We start from the raw sequence: 22,123 nt of genomic DNA on the forward strand, positions 1-22,123 counted from the left end.
TGTGTGTGTGTGTGTGTGTGTGTGTGTGTGTGTGTGTGTGTGTTCTCAGCATCTTTCTTCGGCCTGTTTCCATCTTTTAAAGGCTGCACTGGCTTTTTGAGTGCACATTCACATTCACGGGGCTCAGGTTGTTACACAGCATGGAGACCCATTCGCAGGAAGAGCCTGCTCAAATCCATTAGAAGAGCGAAATCTCAAAGGATGATGAAATGGATGTGAGGCAGCATGCGGTAAGGAACATTTAGCTGTCTTTCTTCAGTACGCTCAACATTTATTCTGACATCATATCCAATGGGTAATGTCTGTTAATTCCAGTAAAACATAAACACCACTATCCCATATGAATGTGGTGCACGAAATATAGACGTGGGGTTTGTCATTTCAAAATCAAATGAGCTCCCCCGGTTGTACAAATTCTGTGGGAATAGGGCTATCAGTGCTGAAAAGAAGCATGATAGGATTTTGCCCCAGGAGTCTCATTGTGGGCTGTGCTTATTATTGATTTAATATTGAACCGAATAGTGTTAGTGTCTGTGGTTTCTCAGGGATGATAGTAATGCTAAGAAATCAAATATTTCAAGGTCAGATGCAAACGTTATCCAACAGACTCCAACAAAGTTCTAAAGTATGTGTATCTCTTATTAACCAGGCAGATTTGGTGTGTAGGAACAGCTTGTGGGAGTCATTCATCTTATCAGCCCTTGCTGGAAATAGTCCAGCAATCTACCAAAATAAAAGCAAGGCTTTCCTCTGTTCCACTGAGTCGGTGTAACTTATACTGATGCCAGCGCCTGGTGATTTCTCCAAATGCTGCCATCTTGGTGACATTCTTGGGAGCCTGCTGCAGTTTAGAGATAAGGAAGTGAGGAATAGTAAAGTCTGTCCAGTGCTGTGATTAAGGACAGTCACCTTCCTGTGCGCCATCTTCATCTTGTGACTGATCTCTGCACGACTGAGGTCAAGTACATTAAAGACTCTAGCTCCGGCTCTGTGTATGTCAATCTGAAATTGCATAAATATTGATGTCAAAAGACGTGCATTCACTAGCGGAAGAGAAGCTACGGTGTGGGGTAGAATCGTACTCCTTATGACTGTTGGGATTTTATTTCCACTCTTTGTTCACTCCCTCCCTTCCTTCATAAGGGCACCTCATCAGATCGTTGGCCTCAATCTGTTCTGAAGCTCAAAGGTCACTCAATCACCAAGGACCCACACGTCAGGTCCTATCAGTAAACCAGGCTCCTGGTAGGAGGAATTAATTCATCTGTTTTCATCTCCTTGGACACTTTTCTTCATTTACCATTCAAAAAAAAAAAAAAAAAAAAAAAAGCAGACTGTGTGGAAGCCGAATAAAGCAAAAGCAATAATTTCCCAACCTCCTCTCCACACTTTTTGTTTTTAACGTTTTATAAGATATGTGAACATATAAATTCAGACAATTAGTAGAGGTTGATGATGGCTTGCAAAAACGATATGTAGATATGCGCTGGAGTGCGTTTTTCATCACTCAGACTAAAGGAAGGACTGATTAGGTTTGGTGAAAGATCAAGGTGTCTGTGACCTCATGCACATCCTTTCTTGAGAACACAATAAAGCCTGAGGGGATTTTGTGATGCTTCGCTGTTTTAAAATAAAAATGTTTTTGCCCATAAGTCAAGAGTTCATTTACTGATTGTGACAAAAGCACTCTCACATGTCTAATAGGATAAGATGATGAAGTGATGACATTTTATAAAAGTCAGACATGCGTGGATCTGACCTGCTGGTTTCACTGGTTAGTTAACGTATACGACATCTAGGCAGTAATTGTTTACGGCAGCTGACTCCCGTCTAAATCAGTGAGATCAAGCGTGGTGCTGACGGGCGGCAGAAAAGAGCGTAACAGATTTAGAGCAAAGTAATTTCCCTCGAGTATGGTAAGGTGTGCACAGTATTAAAGACAAAAAGTGCAGAGGCATGATGCGACAAAGATGCATTTTTGCAAATTTATGCAAAGGTGTGAGCGTGTGGGTGGCTTTTTTTTTTTTTTTTTTTTTTTTTGGATACACTTGTAGCCACCACACCTCCCTTAAACACACCCACCACATGCCATGCCAGCTGCAGCTGTTGTGCCTCAATGCTGGAGATGTACAAAATTCCTCTCCCTCTGCAATTAGAGCTGGAGATTGCTGAATAGCACACATTGCAATGTCCTAAAATTGCTCTTGCTCTCCTTTCTTGCTCCCGAGAACTCTGAGTAAATAGAAAGCGATGAGAGCGAATCGCGAATAAACTGGCCCCGTCTGCCTCCGAGTTGACAGATTGTGTTTTGTGCGAGCTGCTCCTTGTGATGTGCCGTTACCCGGTTAAAGAAACCAAAGGGTGGAAAAAGGCCTCATTGATAGGGTGGGTTTCTCATGCCTGACTGGGAATGTTCGCTTTCCACAGAGTCAAGTGGTGCATTGTGATCTCAACCAAAGAAATGCAAATATATAGAACAGATGTACTACTTCTTTTCTTCCTCCCCCGTTTGTCGGCAGGAGTAATCTCTCACTCTGGTGGAAATTGTGTTGGGTGCACTCTGGGTGCAAGACTAAAGTGTTAACAAGGGAAAAGCCATGTCACCCTGGCACATGTGATGGCTGCCTGCCTTTCAGGGCCTTTTCTCAATAAGGCTAGATGCTCAGGAGAGATAAATGGAGGCTTTTGTGGCCTTTGCCAGAGGGAGAACTGCACAATGCAGGACACACACAGAGTGAGGTCTTTTCCAGAGAAAATGGTTAAAAGCAGCATTTCTACAGTCCCTCCTCCTTTCCCTCACTTTCACTCACTCCTTCACTTTTCTCATGTCTCTCGCTCTTACCCGCTCACTCTCCAAATCTTTTCCTCCTCCGTGAGAACTGAACCTTGCTCCCATAATGTTTCCATAAACGGGCTGAGGGAATGGAAATAACTCGGACCATTTCCCATCTCCTCCTTCTATCCATCCCCCCCCCCCCCCCCCCCCCCCCCCCCTTGCAGTCTCTTTACAGGGCTGTGGACAGTACCTAAACACACTGCTTTTAATGATACCGAGTGTTTTACACAGCTCCGAGCACTCGCAGAGTGCACCTCGTACACCCTGGTCTTTGCAGGCTTAATATAGCTGTGCTACTGCTGCTTCATCAGACATTACCAGGCCCCTCCACTAACAGGACTGCTTTGAACAGGATGGAGGTCAAATTGGTCTTCTACCTGAGATTTGAAGTACCACTACACAGCCAGGAGACACTGCCTCTGAATTACAAGCTATTGTGCTCCCCTTTCACTATTACCTATCATCTTTTGTTATTAAGGGTCTCTCTGCCTTCTTTCATTCTTGCTTTTTCAAGTTATTTTTTACTTTTTGATACAGTCATTATTTCCCATGCCCACTCTGCCCATTCTTATTTGTCCTGTCTCTATCTTTCCCTTCCCCTTTGTGACTCTTTGCATATTATTGTCTTAACTGTCACAATGTTGCTGTCTGGGGTTTTACATGTAGATTTGCATGTCGGTTGTTGCCTGCATCTACAGGCCATCCTGCTAGCGCAGGGCAAACTCTCATGTGGGTGGCTGTCCTGGGAACAGATGTTTTTGGTGCCACTTGTAGGGGGAAAAGCTTTGAAAGCGACTCCATAAAAGAGATGCCAGCTGCATGACAAACTAGGGCCGCCTCGTCCTCAGGAATTCTATCAGAGCCATTTCTCTCTGAGCCCTGGAAACACTGCCTGTTGAGAATAAGCAGAGTTCTCACTTAATCAGCCTGTTCCCTTTGGATAACTTCATTAATTACAGAAGGAAGTTGTTCTGCTGGAACATATGCTCCAGATGGCCACAGACTTCACTTTTATAAAAAAAAAAGTTAATCTTTTATTTCTTAGTGTTGTAGTTAGATTATCTTACATGTTTCTTTCCTTCCAATCTCGTTGGTAGTAGACTTTCATTTTCAGCACCTACGACATTTCCAGCATCTGGATTCATATGATCACTTAGCTTTTGCTGTACCAGTTGTTTTGTTTGTAGCGTACACCCAACTTCTCTAGCCAGCTGTGAAGCAGGCATCTGGCATCTTCTGCGGTCCTTTAAAAACACTGGAAACCATATCGTTAACAGGGCAAAGTTGCCAGTGTCAGCTTTCCTTTGCTACTTTAATGCCTCTGCACACGTCCGTAGCGCAGCACCTCTGATTTGGCATCTGCACTCTTTCCCCTGCCAAACTTCCAATGAAAAGCAGCTCTCTGGCCAGTGATTATCATTCACCTGCTAATTTTAACCACTGCACTCGTCACAAACCCTTATTATGTCCCTTATGGATGAAGGACGTCATCTGTGCTGCACACAAAATGCACTGAACCTGAACCACTGGTGTTGGCCAATTATTTTTACCAAACTAAAGTTAGGATGGGTGCTCGCCTCAGGAGATCCCAGTCATATGTTTATTGGTAATGATATACTGTGTGCAAAAAATGAAAACAACTTGCTCAGATAAGATATGTTCAGCAAGCCAGTGGCAATGTTGTACTGTTCAAAAATTAATCTATGGGTTTGCTCAGCAGTGTGATTATAGCAGCAGGGAATGAAGTCTTCTTCATCTGGTATAAACAGAGATACGGTTGCAAAGCAAATGATTTGGGAAATGTGGTGCTCAGATTTTAAATGAAGCATTATTTGTTGTCTCCCATATATTGGGCTGTAAGGACTGTCTAAGAGGCTGAAAACAAAAGTTCCCTGAACAACCCTTCGACCACTCAATTTACAGCTGAACTGAGCATTTCCCTCCTCATGACAACATGTAGAGGGGTGTGTTGTTGTCTGACTCATCCTTTTAACAAGTTTAAAAGGCAAATTTAATGTTGATTATTAAAGCTGTGGCCATTTTGAGTGACGGGGGAGTCAAAGGAACGGGGGGGGTTGCACAGCTAGCTGTCTGCTAGGCTAATTTGAGTCACTGAACTGGACCTTTGTCTTGTTGTTTGGAGCATTTGAATCCAGTTATCTGACAAGAAGATGGATGGCTGTGTGGCTGATCATACTAGCAGACAAAAGAAGTCTGTGTGTGTGTAAGTGAAGTTCTAGTTTTCCTCTTTTAACCAAGCTAGCTAGCTTGTAACCAAGCTAGCTAGCTTGGCTAACAAGATGCATTCTACAAGCTACAAGCTAATAACCACAACTGGTAAATGGCCTGTATTTTTATAGTGCTTTTCTAGTCCTTAAGGACCCCAAAGCGCTTTACACTACATTCAGTCATTCACCCATTCACACACTGGCGATAGCAAGCTACATTGTAGCCACAGCTGCCGGACACAGGTGCCACCGGGCCCTCTGACCACCACCAGTAGGCAAACATGGGGTTAGTATCTTGCCCAAGGATATTTGGCATGCAGCCAGGAAGGAGGATGGGACCACCGACCTTCTGATTAGTGGCTGACCTGCTCTGCCACCTGAGCTACAGCCACCCCAACTAGCACGCAATAAGTCCTAGCACTCCACCGTCTTGTTTAAATGTGGTAAAGCCATAAGGTGAAATTCGATGCTTCAAATTGGGTCTTCACAAACCAGAGATGACGCCATGGCAACTGTGTCCATATTTTATATACAGCTTATAGTATTGACCATTTAGCGATGTATTTCAATCATTTAGACATCCAAATGGCGAAGTTGTCTAGTTATTTTGAAAAAAAAAAAAAGCGTTTTAGTGTATTTTTTATTTACCTCTTCTGTTAATCATCTTACAACTGTTTGAGAGCTTTGAAACCATCACAGCTACATTGATATTCTCTTGCACATCTGGCATCGTTTTGGTTCCCCTCTTTTTATAGACTATTGATTTTCTCTTTGCGTTTCATTTGTGTTTGTTTTGCCTCAAACTGCCTGAAGCAATAATGCGTGTTTCCCTGAATTCTCTGACTCACCGCTGATCTCTGTGCCCCTCTCTCCTCCTTTCTCCTTTCCCTCCCTCAAGTTTCCATCTTTGTTCAGAAGGGAGGTCTGCTGTCACTCAAGGCTGTCATGTGCAGAAAAAGTTGCCTAGCAACAACATAGAGGGATGCAGAGCTGCTGTTTACTCTCCACCCGCTCACCTCATGTGCCCACTACCCCCTTCTCTTTCGCTGTCTTCCCCTGTTGTATAGATGGAGTGTTATGGATGGTGGAGGCGGCAGCGCAGCCTCTGGCTCTTTGGTGAATTTGGACAACAGATACAGAATAAACTGAGAGAAGGTGGAGAGAGGGAAAGGAGAGGAGGCGGGGAGATGGTAGGGGAGTAGTGACATTCAAGAGATGATGTGTCTGCCTGTTGCCTGCCAGCTGCTATTCCTGCCTTCCTCTCAGCAGGGGAAACTGGCCATTTTCCTTACAGTACCCTCTGTACATAACTAAAAGAGAAACTTGTGCTCCCACAGCCTGCTGTTATCAGCCAGACTAAAAATACTGAGAAGCAAGTGTATCACATGCCTGGCTATCGTCACACGCTCATGAAAAGAGGCTCAATCTCAGCAGATACAGGTACCTTTGATTCTCTATGGATTATTAAATGTTCCCTGGTGGAAGCAATCAGGCAAACCCCTTTGTTAACTTGTTTACTGTAATTATATAGCAAGGCTCAATGGGTTCCTCACGGCCATGCTGAGGAAAGCTGCAAGTTGGCTGTGGAATGACACGAGTCACACTCAAGGTTACTGAGAATCAAAAGGCTTCACAGACACAAATAATCTCAGTGTCGAATTAGTATTTTTATCCATCGAGTCGTTTTATGAACGCTCCAAAGCTTTTGACATCAATATGATGAAAAGGGTTAATATTAAGTTGTTAGTGCTGCTGCTGTATAGACAGCTTTATTTAGCCCAACCTTTTTTGTTTATTTTTAACCACACCTAGCTTAACAAAACAAATCCTACCCTTGCTCTGCCATAGGTATGATATAGTCTGGGCTGTTTTATTTTATTTAAATTGTATTTTATTTTTTAGTTGGCTTTTATTCACTTTCTTTTATGTAAAGTGGCATACATGGTGTAGATGCCCTGTCTGAGACCAGAAGGAAACACAAGCCCAGTCTCAGGGATACACAAGCTGGTGTGTTCGCCCTAATAAATCGGATGTTTTGTTTCAAATAAAATGTGCAGCTCCAACCACTGTGGTAACACCTGGAAAACACCTTTTTTTCTTAGCTTCTCTGGAGAAAAAGCTAGCAAAATTATTTCCTTTAAAACTTCATTAGGTGTGCAATATATTAAGTTATTAGCTACAAGTGGAAGAATGCTTCGCTTGTCTTTAAATCTACACAAAGAGTTGAAAAAGTTTATGAGATTAACTCAGGAAATCAACAGTTTCGACCAGATTGCAATTTTCTACGGAATTAGTGTTTGAATAAAATATATTGCACCTTATTGATGAAAAAAAAAGTGTCTCTTCTGCCACTAAAACTACATTATTTCGTTATATTTCAGCTCATTCAGAATGGACCAGATGGCCACTAGCTTAGACCCCAATTTTCAGTATATTTCCTTAAATGAGTCCAAATTCTTTCTGGAGTGTTTGAAACATGAGCTTAGAAAAGATGTTATTTTAGTGTTTTGTGAATGTATGCTGTTCTGCATGCGTATCCGCTTGTGTAATGACTACCTTCACTATGTAAATTACCCATCAAACGCGTCCGTCAGTGTGCAAACGAGCAGCGTTTGTGGGATTGTGCGTTTCTCCACAGGCCCTGCTTGCACATGTGTGTAGGCTGATGAATAGTTTGTCTGTTTGCTGGGATGCAGTGACAAGAACTCTTAAGTGTTACCTCCTGTGGGCTTCCCACTCTTCAAATAAAACTCTTTCCTTCCCCTCAACTCAAATCAAAGCTGAGAACCTGCCTGCAGAGGCTGGATCAAAGGAAGACTGTGGCACAAAGACTTGTACCCGCTGCCATTCATTCAACTTGATTAAAGTCTGTCATTTCCTGCTATTAACACGTTCCTACCTCCAACTATAAACTGAGCAAAGCCGTTATCAGGAAGTGGCTAGAGTTGTCACTATGTTTGGGTCCTTTCAATTAAATCCCCTGAAGCTTAATTATGTAACATTATATGCTCTTTCTGTAGCCTTCCTGTGTCTCGGGAAGGCTGACTTTTTGAGAAATAATAGTTTCAGTTACATAAACATATTTACAAATAGTCGGTTGTAGTTACTAAAAAGGCACAAGTTCAGTTTTTAAGCCACTCTTCTGCAGCAGTACTGTCCTCAGTGGTGTAGGTCACAGTTATTGCTCTCCACACCCATATTTCAGCCACTCCTTTACAGATTTCCAACCAGCCTCCTTCACTAAATCCATATTAGAGCCTTGACACAGCAAGCTGACCACGGGTGACTCTCATCAACAAACACTTAATGGCAGCCTAATGTCGAAAGTGAAAATTACAGTGCCATATGCAACTTTTTTTTAATGGACTACCAACTTGGCAGGCACAGAGAAGTGATCATCTGTAGTGTTCACTGTGCAACTTTTATGAGATGATATGAAGCAGCACATAAGTTAATCTTTGTTGGTTGGTGTGTGTGTGTGTGTGTTTGTGCACGGGAGAGTGTGTAAACCTTAAAACCACAGCTGTTTGCTTCAAAACACCAGAGAGGGGTGTCCTGCAGAGTTCTGTTTTCATACATTTCTCTTCCTTTCTTGCTCTGAAGACCATCATAACCTCACCCCTCCCTGCCTCCCCTCGTGTCTGGTTGCTGCAGTCTCTGCTGCTGATGGGAAAAAGTATGCAGTGCTTAGCATATGGCATGTGGATAGAGGGATTATCATTTTTGGGGGGAAAAAAAAGAAAAAAACCATGCCTCCTCCTGGGCCTTTCTCCGCTTATCTCTGTGTTTAAGGTGGTCGTGGTTGCTGCTAGCTCTGTCTGCCAGACAGACCTTTGTACCAAGCTGTAGTTCATAAGAGAGAATGGATAAGTGGATTCCTGCATCTCCCATCACTCCAAATGTCAGCCATCATGAGGAACTTGGAAGGTCACAGGCTTGATCTGGGGATCTTTTTCTGGGAACAATAGCTAACCCCCCCAATTTTTCTTTTCTTCTTTTTTCCCCTCCATTCTTGTCCTTCCTGTCAGCCCGAGAAGCTCTGAATGTCACGGTCCGTTCCCTGCCCCCAACCACCAACACCAACACTCAGCATTGCTCCCCACCCCAACTCTTAGCCAACACAGCCACCTACTTTCCCTTACATATGCTAATGCTGCAGCCTCATTCAGCTGTTGGTGGCTTTGTCACAGGGGGGAGGGCTGTGTGCATTAAGGGGCAGCTGTATGCATTTCACTAAATTGACTCCAAATAGCTGCCAGACTTGTCCTGATTTTACTCTCTCCTTCTCTTCTTTATACCTTTCTCCATTTTTCTTTCCAAGCTAGCTGTTAGTAAAGGAGCAAAAGGAAGGTGCTGCAGTTTATTTTTCGAGGCTTTCTGCCGTGGAGTGTGTCGGGTTCCTCTCTTTCTTTGTGTGCTTTTGGGTGGCTTGTGCTCAACAAGTGGTTGATGGATTTAATGCACTTGGATAGCATCTCCACAGTGAGCTCATTACCACAGTAGCTCACAGGTCTCTGTTCTTAGAATTTATGGCTCTGATGAAAAAGAACTCTATTAATCAGGTAAGCATGGCAACTATTTATCTACTGTTGCTTTTTCATTTAATGGCCTCACACAGGAAAATGGTGTAAAGGCTAAATAATGCACGTTAGTTAACATGAACTTTTGTTTGAGCCGCATTTATGTGCAGCATCGGCTTCATAAAAAGTGGAGTACGGCCTTTCTGTGTTTCAGACAGTTCTTGTGAGGTGACTGAGTGATTCATCTGTATATCCGTGCTTGCTCCTGTCTTTCGTTCACATCCACTGATTGACTGAACATGGTTTTGTGTCAGCAGCAGAGATTGCAGCTGCTGCCCTGAAGTCCAAATTATCTCTCTTACACCAAAATTCTGTCAGCAGCACCGGGCTGACGGTGAGGAAGAAACTTTGAAAAGGAAATAAAAAGCTGCTGCACTGAGTACAAGGAGGGAAAGACGGTCTATGGCGGCGACGCGTGCTGAGGTCGCCCTGCTGTCAGGCTGCATAAGTGCTGCTGCCCAGCTGATGCGTGTGAATGTGTTTGCGTCAGTGTGTTGACTCTGTCTTAACCGCGTCAAACACCTACTTCCCCTCTCTCGCCTGTGATAATGTGACAGCGTGGACTCTGCCTGACCTGACAGCAGAAGCACAGATCTTCTGAGAGCTTTCGAGCTGAACACTTTCCTTTTGCAAACTGAGAGTTCTCCTCTCACCGTTTTTCTTCTCCTCTCCCAGAGAGAGTGTACTTTTCTGAACAGGCTGCCATTGGTATGGCTGTAGCTAAGAAAGCAGCAGGCTGCTGGGAAGTGGCGGGGTGGGGGATGATGTGTGCTGATGGAAATAGGTGGTGGTTTATTCTGGAGACTTGCTGGGCCACATCAACCCTGCATGTCCCTTTCTGTCGCCCCATAGCAGAGAGGGCCGCTGTGGTTAGGCCCAGTTTGCGGGGGACAGATGGTCCCTTTTGGAGAAGGGCCACAGCACAGAGGTCTCTGTTCGTGGGGCTCCACCAGAGCAGCCAAGAACAAACACGGTCTCCTTCTGTTGGGAACATTCAGGAGCTTCAGTCTGTGAGACCTAATGGATTCAGGAAGTGACATCTAAAACTTTGCATGCGTGTTAGGAGTGTGACTGTGACGCTGATAATTTTGAATGACCTTTAAATAAGTGCTTTGTGAATGCGCTGCTAGTCAGATTTCCAATAACACTGCATTCAATTAGTCATATTAGTCAGTATTCTTTAGTATTGCAACAGAGGAGAGAACGGGGGACTCTTTGTCTTTGTCCGTAGCCAAGTTTGCAACATTGCTTTAATCTTTTAATTGGTGCATTGTGAGCTTTCTGTCACTTTCCTGCAGTTCTTGTTCTTTGTTTCCATGCGAATAAACAGGGAGAATCTGTTGTCCTGTCTATTTTAATTCTCAGATCACCCTGAAACAACTAAAGGACAATGGCAGTGTGCTGCCCGGCAGGCGCTGGGCAGACGGCCAGCTGGCAGAGCGACGGGGTAGGAGACTCCCATTTTCAAGCAGAACCAAGAGGAGGCTTGCCTCTCCTGCACTGCTTATAGCCAGCACCATGATTATTGTGCTCCTTCTATATGAGCTTTAGTCCGAGCAACTGGGGCTCTTTTCCAGAACATAGCTTTGACGCATAGCTCAGCTCCACACCTTGTCGATGTGATGCGCTTAAGCTACCCCTTGATGGATTGCTGTTAGTAATTATGTTAATCTTGGCATGTAAAGGTCATCATTCTAGTGCTGCAGTGGTAATTTTATCAATGGCTGTCATCCGTAATGCAGTACTTGGCAGTGGAATTTAAAGCCATGCAGCAAATTCATATGGGGTATTTTATACTTGCACTGGAAATATGACAAATTACTTGAGGGTTGAACTGTCAGCTTAGTTGCAACCAAGCTTCAGAGCTTTTGAAGTGCTTTAAGAGGATGTGTTTTGATGTTTAATGAGCCCACAGCATATAAAAACACTAAGTGATTGTTTTAGAGGCTCTTAACGTACATCAATTTAAAACATGCTTTATAACTTTGCAATGCAGACAGTGACTTTGAAGCCATGTTTATATGAAAGAAATCAATGTGCAGTCATGGTTTGTTTTTGTTTTTTTGACTCTTGCATTGTATATTTCTGCAAACTCTCTATTGAGCCTTTTATTTTTTTTTAATTATTATTTTTTTTAAATTATTTAAACCATTCACGTCTTGATTTACTTTTACTCTCAATGTCTTTGTATTGTTCATCACCCAACCCCCCCTCAGCTTCATTTCTTTTAAAGTGAGTTACAGGTGTTTGGTTTTTAACCACGAGTAAGAGAGAAAGCCAAATTTGTAACTACCAAAACTTTTTAGCTCTTGATTCTTTGTCATCTCCTTAGAGAAGACTTATTAAAAAATTTCCAGCCAGGTTGTAAGCGGTTACTTGACGTGCTGACATTAAAAAGCTTGGGTGTTGTTAGTGTCGCTATTTTTATCTTTAATTGTGACTGAGATAAGAATCAGGCGACACTGTAAGAGTCAAATGCTGGTAATTCCAAAGTGTTAAGACTCCATTTATGTTAGCTGTAATTGTGTTGTCTTTGTATTTACCCCTTAGCCAAAGTTCACTCTACAGACTCACAATTATTTAGGCCACTTTGCTCTGGCGGAGCCTTTTTCTTTGTCTATAGTGGAGCATATGGTAGATATTACGGGATTTGAAAGTGTGCAGGAAATGAAAAGAATTCCCTTTTTTTTTTTTTTGTAGTTTCTGTAAGGTAAATACTCACTGTTCCCTCAACCAAGTGAAATAGAGTCACATCGTGGTTGACCCCTGAGCCTCAGACTCAGCTGTAGCCAGCACATTCCAGATGGAGCTACAGCCAGCACAAAGCAGAGCAGGCTTCAGGGCGCGCTGGTGTAGGAAAACGGACTGCGTGTTCATGTTCATGTAAGCCGCCTCCCTGATAAGACTAAGGCTACAAATAACCACCGGCCCAAACCGCAAACTCCACAGCGAAGCAAACGGCTATCTTTTGTTTAATTGTACATTGTGAGAGCATAGCTGTTGACAGATGAGGTGTGGCTCGGTAACTGCTGGAGGACCGTCACCTCGGGTTAGAGCTGCAGCCACAAAAGCAGATTATCAGATTCGGCTCAGCTCGGAAAATGTCTCTACTGCCACTTGTATTCCAGCCGTTTTCCATCTTGTGTCTGTGGAAAGCCGTTCAATTTTAGGATGCTGTGGAAGTATAAAAGTCTGATTCTGGTATGAAGCAACTTCCTCTTTGAAAAGCTTCCCATCTAGTCCACTTGATCCAGAAGGGAAACAGGTGAAAGGATTTTTACTTGAGTTTTATATAGATCAAAATGCAGACAGAGCATAAAGAGACTTCTTTTGAAGCTGCACTTATGCCAGAGGTTAGATTCCTGCAGATACTTTGGTGGGCGCTTTCTGTTCTTTTTTCCCCCCTTTCCAATAGCTTCTTTACTCCTAAAACCTGTGCACCTGCGGCACTGACTGGGCATTAGTAAATGTGGGCATTTCCCACAGTGCATTGTCAGGCTGGGTGAAGGGTGAGTGGGTGAGAGTATAGTTTACTCTGTGCTGTCTGACCTCCTTTTTTTTTTTTTCTTCTTTTAAATCTTTCCTACTTGTTCGTCTTCTGTTGGTTCAGCTAAGGTCTGGATGCGCTGAGATATAAAAAAGAAAACAAACCTCTAATTGTCTCTCATGCTCCTGTGGAAGTTGCTTCGCTTCAGAGCCTCTCTCTCCACAAGCACACACCCATATGAACTCAGGCTCCACTCTTTTGTAACATTTTATGTCTTTAATCTCCGCTGCTGCTGTCATGCCAATCATCACTCTCTCATGAGGTCACTGCATGTGTTTGTGTGGTTGTGTAATTATGGGCAGTGCCAGGCATATTGGATTTTGTCAGACTTTTCAGCGGTGATGCCCTTGTTTCTGTAGATGGTTTGCACTGTAAAAAGCCCAAATTCAAAATGAATGTTTTTGTGTGTATGTGTTTTTTAGATGTATTTCTTCTAAGCTGATATGACCTAAAAGGGTAAATATCAGGTTTCCTCTACTAAAAGTTTAGTTACCAAGTGAGTCAACAATCTTGGACTGAATTCAGTCTAAATGTGGAGCTAGATCACGGAAAAATAGGAGTCCAGGGACTGTCCTTCAGAAAATCACTTCATGGATGGTGTCATTCTTTCTGGCGCATATTTAAAAAATGACACTTGCCAAAGAGAGTAGCACTCTGACATTATTAGTATAGCTGGCCTGTCAAGACAACTTCTGTGTTTGAAAACACTGGTGAAATCAACTGTAAATGTCAAGTTGAGAAAATCTGGTATAGCAGGTTGTGTATTTTCCATAGAAACAACAGCAACTGTTGGTTCCAGAAAGCTTGGGGTGACACAGTGTACCAACTGTGTATATATGCCCGTGCCTAGCTGATAATAGTACATTAAAGGAAATGGAAACATGTCTAAATATGTAACAAGAAAGTAAGTGGAACATTCTTTTTCACAGCGACCCAATGGGTAAAGTAATACTGTACTTTTGAGACGTATCTTGAAGTGGATACAGCGGTTGTTAGCACATCACATGGCAGTACATCATCTTTGCTTATCAAACAGAAGGTTATGAGTTGAAATCCAACCCTGCAATAAAACACCTGGGATGTTTTTTTTGTTTTTTTTGTTTTTTTAAAATTAGTATCGCAAGTGCTGCTACTCTAGATGCATGACTAAATATGAATAGTGACGTTAAATGTAACCCTCTCAGGCTCAAATTAAACTTTTTGTTGCTAATGCACAACCAAGTCCTGCAGTGGTACTTCTGAGTAAAAAAAAAACAAAAACTCATAAAATATGTATGTGGGGTAATCAGGTTGTTAGTTTTTAACGGTTGCAAATCTGCAACGCCTGCCTTGAGAGGGTTAGCAAGCTTACAATGACCCTTTGACTGAAGTTCTTAATTTGTTTTTGTTTGAGCTTTTACAGTGTCGGAGGCTGTGCACAGTACACATATGGGGACTATGACAGAAAAATGAGATGGCAGATTAGTACTAAAAGATGTTGGTGCTGATGGTACACTCATAGACAAATGTTCTCACAGTCAACAGGACAAGTTTGCGACAAATAAACTGCCCAGCGTTTGGCTTTGATTGCTACAAGTCAGAACTTGCTGAGATGTTTGCAAAATCTTGTCCACAGCAATTCTAGCTAGTTAACGGTCTCCGCTCTGTGTGTGGGGTTTTTTCCCTTCTTCTTAAAGATGTGGTCTTTGTTGTGCATGTACTTTGTGGACCATGCAACCTATTGTTTATTTAGTCACTGAGTTGACCTGCAATTACCAATGACTCATGATCCAAATTAAAACCAGAAGGACCCTAAGCTGTCTCAGTTTCATATAATGAAATAAGTTACCCCAAGTTTACTTATTTGCATTCTTGAAGTATTACCTTTTTTAAGTGTTAAATGCTAAAGAGAGGTTGTTTTTAATGAATAGGCTCACTCATTTTGGCATGTCATTCAAGGGGAAGCTGGCATTCAGCAGCTCTTCTTCTCTTGATGTGTTGTTAGAAAAGCGTAATCTCTTTGTTTGGTTAAGAGGACAAACATGCCCTCTCCTCATTTGCTTATTGTTGTTGTAATGCAGAACCACATCCAGTTCTCTCTCTCTGTGTGTGTGTGCCTGTGTGTGTGTGTGCCTGTGTGTGTGTGCCTGTGTGTGTGTGCCTGTGTGTGTGCCTGTGTCTGTGTGTGTGTGCCTGTGTGTGTGGGTGTTCATTTTAAGCACAACTGTCAGGATTTCTGGCCTTCATTCTGTGTGACTTGCAAATTCTGCAGACCCCCAGTTACACACCCAGAGCCTTTGAAGACATGCCAAATTTGATTTCCAAGTATACCAGAGCCTTGAGTGACAGTGACTTATGAGGAGGAAAGGATGGAGGGGAAGTAGTGGGTAAATGGAGGATGATTTTGACCGTCTGTTTGGTAAGTGACAGTCACATCCCTCTATCCTCGCTGATGGACAACACTGTGAAATTGGTCCCTGCTGAAGTAATATTTTTTAATTCCGTAGCTTACTTCTTGCGTAACCCTACTTAACCTAAATATTTATGAGGTTGTTTTTTTAAAAAAATATTGTTAAATTTTGTTTTATGTGTTTTCCAAACCATGTGAATATTTTAAAGGATAAGAAGGCTTGATATAGTCTGTAGTTTCAACATGTTAGGCTTGATAAGGCAGCTGGCTGGGACTCATTTTACTAGCTTCCCTACCGCCCACTGAGGGTGTGACCCTCCATTCACACTGGCCATTAAAATCTCAGCATTACTCCCTGCAGGCAATATTGGCACATCACGGTGTTCGGTAGGTGGTCTAAGCACAATAAGAGAAGGTGGAGTTTGATGATTGGGTTCTTACCGGCTCAGATACACTGCTCTATCGCCGCGTTGAGGAAGGAGTGGCTTCGGCCATTAATGGCAGGGCTTTAGCATCAGTCTTAATATGAGTGTGAGCTGGTGGGAGATTATTCCCTGTTGTGTGGTTGAATTGTGGGAGCAGCAGATGAAAAAGGAAGAAGTTGAATGGTGCATTTCGTGTTCTTTGGTCCATACTTTCATAGCTTTAGTTCATGTGATCAGTAACGCACACGCATACACACACGCATACACACAGTCTTAACACCTCTTTACAAGTGTCCTTTTGGTTACGGAGGGCCTTGGGGAAGGTGCCATGCCTGGTTTCCCAGGCCCCAGTAATGAACTCTCAAGGATAACATTGCCCAATTAATTGGTTCTGTGGTTTTAATTGCACCGATCTCTTTGAGCTTGGTTTTGGCAAAACTCCCATTCTATTTTTTTTTTCCTTCTCTGCTTAACCTCTCATTCTTCTTTTTGTAACAACCCAGTTAAGGTGAAGAATCGCTCCAGTGAAGCAGGAATACAAGTTTTTCTTGTTTTTACACCCCCCCCCCTTTTCTCCTCCATCAGATTGGAGATGTCCGTGTCTGGTTGCAGATATCTCTGCCCCAACCTTCTCTTGCTGCGAGTCTGATGAATTTAATATCTAAAACCAGCACATGCCCCCCTCCCATTCTCAGCACAAGGTTGCAAGCAGCTGCTGACAATGAAGGATTGAAATCAGAGCTCCCACGTTGTTTTAAATCAACTCCTTGGAGGGAAAAGTGCCAACACAGTATGCAGCGCTGATTTGATCGCATTTGAGTGCGGAGTGATATGGAACGCGATTTTATTGTTTTTATTTTAAGTTTATTGAGGAATCAAACGGAGGGCAGTGAAGCATGAGAAACGTCCCTTCAGGTTTGTTTGCTTTCCGCTTGGATTTTATCCCCCCCTTCCTCCTTGTTAATGATGAACACAGTGAGACACATCCTAATGTCTGACTGTCTGCAGCATGTCAGTGTAAAATGGCAGAAGGCAGGTTAAAAAAAAAAAAGGTTTCAAATTCATTGAGAAGGACTTGTAAATTTCATTCACATCACAACACTGCCTCACCCGTTTTATGATGAAGTCCATGAGCTGGAAAATTGATGTAATCATCTTGGCCTCTAGTCTACATTGCACCCTAATTTGGCTGCAGGACGAGAGGAGAGGATGACTGCATCGCAGCTTGGCCTCGGCTCCTGAGGTTGAGGCTTCTTGGGGACGAGGCCAGCTACAACTTCCTGATTGCAGAGAACAGAGGAGCATTAATGTGGCTCAATTACACAAGGCTTTATTAAAGATAATTGGCCATAATTACAGGCCTGCATTCACCCCAAAGGCGCAAGAGTGGCCAGGCAGGTTGGTCGGGACTAAGTAAACACGTCTGACTTTGACCTGAGGTGCAATAGGTTGGACACAGGAGGATTCCACATTTTATAGGAATGTGAAAATTCGATTCCTGCTTTGACGGTTATTATCTCAGTTGAAGGTGTTGTTACATATCATGCCAAATGTCTTTTCTGGGCAAAACCTGAAGGTAAATTGTGCCTGTGATCTTCAAACACATGCAAATCTTGATATTTTGCTGAAATGATTGTGACTTCTTGGTGACTTTTCAGCAATTGCAACACTCGATTTACTCAACCCGTGCGAGCGGAGCGTCTCAAGGTTAAGCAGCACATGATATTTTCAAAGATAACTCCAGGCCTAACAGCGTGCTATTATGTGGCATGTTTAGCTACTCAGGAATCAATTGCTACCTGAAATGAGCGTTGATGCCAACAAATCGGGTAAGCGAAGATGCAGTATTCCTCTAAAGAACTTTTTTTTTTTTTTTTTTAAGGGCTAATGACACGGTTCTGCTTTTTTCACGTGCACGCTATGTTCCTAATTTCCTGAAGTGCTGTCAGTGCTGAGTGGATTAGTCTTAATAATGTTGCGCTCAGAAAGTGTTTGCGACTGGCATCAAAGTGCTTCAGCGTTGATGTGTGCAGTGCTGTTTTTGTCAAACATCCTGGCACTGTGACTCTTTTTCCATAAATACCATTTGCAAAATTCCGGTTTTCTCATTACTAGCTCAAGTAGCTCAGGGTTTCACTCAGCGTGCCCTTACTAGTCCATTAGATAAATCTGTAACTATAAACATTTGCAGAGTTGGAACCAAAACCCAACAAAAGCACACTTCATGCTTTTGCTCGGAGAGCCTTCCTCTCCGTGCTCGCAGTGGCAGTTCTGCACAAGTGACTGCAGAAGTCAGTCACTCGGGTGAAATGGCCTATTAGCGAAAGAAGAGTATTAATCTCAGAGTGGTGGACAGAACACGTTCACTTTTCTGACAGCGTATTAATATCTGGCGGGCCTTTAATCAGGACACAGTGTCAGAGGATTATTTTAAGACCTGTCAGAACCGCTGGGCCACTCCTCTCTGGATGAACCAAGATGAAAGACAGACTCTCCAACATCAGACAGAAAATGAGTTCATTACTGTAATTAGGCCTCTCTCCCATCTCGCCTTCGCCATTCCTTCCTCCTGTTCACCAGGCCTTTTGTCTTAAACGCCCATAATGGCGATGCATTACTCCACTTAGCGAAAGCAGACCTCTCACCCCTTTCCATCTGCTGTTTCACTTGTGGAGACCAAAACAAAAGAAAGGAGAGAAAGGACAGAAAACACACACTCTCCCAACAGGTCACACAGGAGCACGGATTCTGCTGACCAAGTCGCCTGTGGCACCCTCACTTGGTGGAGGAAGGTGGGGGTCGAGACATGGTGCGGGTCGTTAATCACTGTCAAAGGGAAATTGGCTAATAGAAGAAAGTAAAGAGAAACACAGACCACCATGTTCACTGGGTTATCCTGTCCAGGGCAGCTCACCCTGGCTTGACCCCAGGCAGCAACACAAACAAGGAGAGGCTGGACTTTATGAACTTAAATAGGCTAATCTGCTGTTTCAAGAGACTGGCTTGAAAGACAAAAACTCAGAATAGATTTTTTTTTTTCCTTTAAGTGTTTAAAAACGAGGTGTTGTCCTCTTATTTTTAGCCCCTCAACATTTTTAGTTGTTCAAGTGCAGACGCGATGCTGCAAACAGCGCTAATAAACGTCAGGCTTTGATTGTTCTTTGCTCTGTCTGTGTTGACAGGATTTCTGTCTGTTTCTCTCTCAGACTACAGTGAGAAGTCAGTCATGCTGTTTTGTTGTCATGCACTGACATTACAGTATGTCAGTTTCTTTGTTCCTCCTGTCCTCAGTCATCCGTTAAAAGCGTCTATTGGAGTGTCACCACTGATAAAGCTGTTTGTGCAGGTGGCGCATTTTGCTGTCACTCGCTCTAATTGCGAGTGTGAAAAAACAGTGTTCAGTCGACGTCTGGGTGTTGGTCAGGAGACTGCTCCCTGTCATGCCTTTAAAGGAGACTTGGTATTAATTTTGGTTGACCAGGAAAAATCTAAAATGGCTGTCTTGCTGCAGGAATAGAAATATGGGTATAGCTACTTAATATTTTCTTCCCCCGAGGTTCCATGTTTGTTTTGGCTAGGGGATATCTCCCATGTTGTCTTGAGATAATGGATGTTTAGTGTTGCAAAGCAGTGGATATCTCTTAAGTATTGGCTTACAATTCACAAAGACTTTAGGGATAAAGTTAGCCTTTAAACAGACTGCTCTAGATCTACGCATGTAGGCTGCATCCAAGATTGCATGCTAACATGCGATTCAGTACACGGGGTGTGATGTAGAAGTGAAACCTAACTACGAGCAACAGTAACAGTGGTATGTGCAACGCATACCTTTTCCAGGCTTTGTTATTGTCACTACACTGCAGGCAGACGCGCATTTCATTATTCATTTCCAGCAGAATATTGCAGTATGCAAGCAGACGACGCCAAATAAGAAAAATATAAGTGAAAGGGAAATGTGGTAGTCGTATGCATAACCCTTGGTGGTGGAGAGTGCCCAAGGACATTTAATAACCCCCAGTTAAAGTGTAAGAATAAGGTTTTAGTTTGCTAGATGTAATATCCTTTTTTAGCGTATATTCATTGTTACCTACTTTCCCTTAAATGAGGTTTGGGGGTTATTATAATGTCTCAAACTGACAACACAGCTCTCAGGAAGTGAGGGTTTACGTGCTGAGCAGCATGACAGCAAAGCACATGATGCTGAGTGCAAGAGGAATATACAGGAATGACTCTTAAGCTCAGAAATGACTTGTTATTTTGCACTTGACATTGGTAAGCCTTTTGAAAGAGTGTTTAGTTAAATGCCTGAAGGGGGGGGAAAAGGGATGTGGTTAAGAAATGCCTTTGACACCATCACATTTTGTTCTAAAACATAAAATATGCAAGTAAAGCTTTTTTACCTCTCTCGGAGATGTTTGTTTGCTAACGAGACTGCAGAAAATTGCCTGAGACATTCAGCAGCTTTGGAGGCTCAGTGATGGGGAAGATGAAGTCATTAAATTGTGATGTAGTTCATTTATAAGATAGCATTAGCATTTTACTTCTGGCAATTGCATTTGTTTCAAAAAATCATAAAAGTTGCATTAATTGGAGATTATGTTGCTGAACAAAATGCCAGTATCACAAACTTTTTATTACCCATGAGTCGCTTTTTCCCTGCAGTAATCCATAAAAGCCTATTAAGAAATCCCATTGGCTGTTTGTCAAGGAAACCAGGGTGATGCAAACTTCCCTGTTGGCCTACAGAAAAATTTCTGCAGGATCACATGGAAGTACTGCTATGCACCTTGATCTACAATGTCTTTGTCTAATTATAGCTCAGGATTTATTGTAGAAATAAAGTCATATTTGCTACAAGATCTGCAGCTTTGGCTCTTTGAAGACGGGCGTTGTCTGTGATTAAAAATAAGTGGCTTTGTTATTGTTCACCACACGGCAGTCAGACACATACTTCATTATTCATCATTTGCCATTTGTAACGGACAAACATATTTCCCACAGCAGTTCTCTTCACTACATTATGCATGACGCAACACAATTTCCTGCCTTCATCTTTAAGCCCCTTGTTAAATATAGTGACACGACATGCATTTTCCTGCTCCTGTTAATAAAGCCGTTCTCATAACAACCCAAGCCCCCGGTGGGAAAGGGAGGGCTGCACATAGTTTGGCTGTTGTTGTAACTGAGAAGTCGTCATTACCAGCCTGTTCCTACACATTTAGGTCATGCATGCATTAACCTGTATTCGGCCCAGGCAGAAGTGAATACTTTATTATTAAAATGTTTCCAACTCGTCCCAAGTGTATTTGGTCTAGTCTGGCTTGCAGCTAATCTTGATGTGGCCCACATTTTCTTCCTAAAATAGTTTAGCCCCCCTCCTTAGCAGTAAATGACAGAGAAATGTAAACAGTTGTCTGGAAGCTGTAGCGATCATATTAAAGGCCAAGCGGATGGAACTGAGAGAAAGACTAGGACCTTGGGCCCATATACCATCATTTATCATGTTCGCAATGAAACCTTTCAAAGAAAGACGCTTTAACGGAGCTTCCCATCTTCGGTGAAGCGAATACTGGGGATTTGGTCAATGTTCTCTTTGATGGCAAGAGTTTTACTTGATAACTCAAGGGGTTTTCACATGATTGCAGTACCAGAAGAAATGAAGCACAGCACTGGCCCCAAAGAACAAGAAAAACGCATTTGGGTCAGTGTAGAAAGCCTTGCAGTCTCTACTGCAGTGTAGTGTGATCTACAATGCAGAAGTCGGTGTCAGTAAAGAGATGAATCCAGTATAACACCTCCGTCACCTACCCCCTCCTCTGGAGCTACAACACAACACATAGCATGGGATGAGATTGATGAGAGAAACTTGCTTGTTTCTTCTTGGAGTTTCATGAGTATCTTTATTACTTTGTCCCAACCTGTACCTGCTTTTAAAAGTCTGATAGTCGATGTTCTGCAGCATTATTTACAGATTAAGTGGAAGCCACGTGTTTGTGTATTTTTAACATCTGAAATACCCAGTGGCTTCACTCTCCTTCTCTCCGTCCTTGAATGTTCAGTCTGCTGAATCTGATATGAGCTTTTTCTTCCCTAACAGAATTAGCATAGGCCAGTTGTG

The 22,123-nt window shown here is 42.8% G+C and overlaps 1 protein-coding gene across 4 annotated transcripts in view; it reads left to right on the forward strand.

Annotated features, from left to right (window-relative positions):
• Positions 1–22,123, forward strand: part of LOC102215186 (signal-induced proliferation-associated 1-like protein 2) — an 80,351-nt gene that overhangs the window by 8,162 nt on the left and 50,066 nt on the right. The window lies entirely within an intron of this gene.

This window comes from Pundamilia nyererei, unplaced genomic scaffold (assembly GCF_000239375.1).
Source record: "Pundamilia nyererei isolate P.nyererei 1_Seehausen unplaced genomic scaffold, PunNye1.0 scaffold00120, whole genome shotgun sequence".
Classification (NCBI taxonomy): Eukaryota; Metazoa; Chordata; class Actinopteri; order Cichliformes; family Cichlidae; genus Pundamilia; species Pundamilia nyererei.